Below are 1,716 nucleotides of genomic sequence, written 5' to 3'. Positions count from 1 at the left end.
GAGAGAGAGAGAGAGAAAGAGACCTATTTCATCCCTTTTCTGATTCTTACAACCGTCTTCTTTAAATTCAGCTCTGATGAACATACACCAGTAGAAGATGAAGAGCCAAAGAAAAGCACCACTTCAGCTTCTACTTCAGAAGGTATTTTTAAATACAGACTTTTTATTGAGATGTCAAAAAAATAAGTTTATAAATAGTTGAACATTAGACTTTGCTTTTATTCAAATTGTCTATCATGCATTCCTTTTCAATATTTCAAATACAATAAAATTGATACTCAGAAATGCATCTTTACAAGTTAGTTTTTTGTTTGTATTTTATGTAGAAGAAAAGAAGAAGAAGAAGAAGTCTAGTCATTCAAAAGAAAGGTCCAAGAAAAGGAGGAAGAAAAAATCATCTAAAAGAAAACACAAAAAGTATTCTGACGATAGTGACAGTGAGTCTGATTCTGAAACTGACTCCAGTGGTAAGAAAATCAACATCATTCTGCAAGCTTTGCTTCGAAGCTAGTTTTACTTCTTAAAGCTTATTTCAGAAGTAGGCTCTTCAAAACAATAATAATAGTCAAGAGTTTTTGAACACTTACTGACTTTGCGCCGGGCACCCTGCTAAGTGCTTGATATTCATTATTGCTTTTTAATCCACCCAGTAACTACAGGATAGGATACATCTTAGAGAAGGGAAAAGGGAGACACAGAGCAGTTTATAAGTACCATCCTCAAGGTCACACAGCTGGGATTCGCACCTAAGCAATGTGACTCCAGATTGGTTGTATGTAGTTGTACAAGGCATGTGGCACTGAACCAAGTCGGGGTTGGGCTGCGAGACCTGTGGTGCCACACCAAGCCATACAGGGCTGCATCAGCCCATCGGAGCAGCTCTTTTGTGTAATTCTCACACTCAGTTGGCACCTTTGTGCAGTTTTCAAAAACGGCATACCACAAAGGACCCCATTCAGGTTGGCAGCTGATTTAAGGATGACACCCCCTGTGGGTGGCACATCACAAAAAGTAACCTTTTTGTGCCGTCTCCTGGCTGATGATTGACAGAGGGTGCCTCCTCTGGGGCACATTACACAAAGGCACCCCTTCCTCTGGTGTCATTCCCACTGTCACTTTTCTTCCTCACTGCTGGAAGACTGAACCTTTTTCCTTAATAAAGAAAGGTTTATTTATCGAAATGGCGACTGGACTTCCTTAAAGCACAAATCCAAGCATGTCAGTCCCCTACTTAAAATCATTCAGTAGCTTTGCATAGCCTTCAGGGTAAAGTTCAGACCCTGATTGACCCTGCTCTAATCACGTATACCCTGTCACTTTCTCTCGTACCATCCTGTGTAGCCTGAGAACTACCTTCTGTCTCCTCAATAGTCCTTGTTCTTTCTCTTGATTTTGTTACTTGATACCAAGAATCCGTCTGCCTGTAATGCCAGTCTCTCCCTGCATGTGGCTTGGCTTATTCGTTTCAACAATGGGCATGCGTGACTTTTGTAATAAAACTGATTTTAAAAAGAACCAGCTTCAGAGTCACCTTTGCCTGGTCAATCATTCCTCGACCACCTTCCCCAAATCAGCCTGATTTTGAGACTCCTCTATAAGTCCAGAACACCCCAGACATCCCCCATCACTCCGCCTTCTATTTATCTCTTTACCTCTGTCTCCTCCATTAGATTGAGCTCCTGGAAAGCATCCCCTCAAACACGCGTAAGGGTTTTT

The 1,716-nt window shown here is 41.4% G+C and overlaps 1 long non-coding RNA gene across 1 annotated transcript; it reads left to right on the top strand.

Moving 5' to 3' along the window:
• Positions 1-18: 18 nt before the first annotated feature.
• LOC109378833 (uncharacterized) lies at positions 19-477 on the top strand. The gene is made up of 2 exons (XR_002123074.1): positions 19-142; positions 327-477. It is a non-coding gene; the product is annotated as an uncharacterized LOC109378833 (long non-coding RNA).
• Positions 478-1,716: the final 1,239 nt, after the last annotated feature.

This window comes from Hipposideros armiger, unplaced genomic scaffold (genome assembly GCF_001890085.2).
Source record: "Hipposideros armiger isolate ML-2016 unplaced genomic scaffold, ASM189008v1 scaffold_4506, whole genome shotgun sequence".
NCBI lineage: Eukaryota > Metazoa > Chordata > Mammalia > Chiroptera > Hipposideridae > Hipposideros > Hipposideros armiger.
The sequence above is the reverse complement of the archived record's forward strand: the minus strand, read 5'-3'. Positions and strand labels throughout refer to the sequence as shown.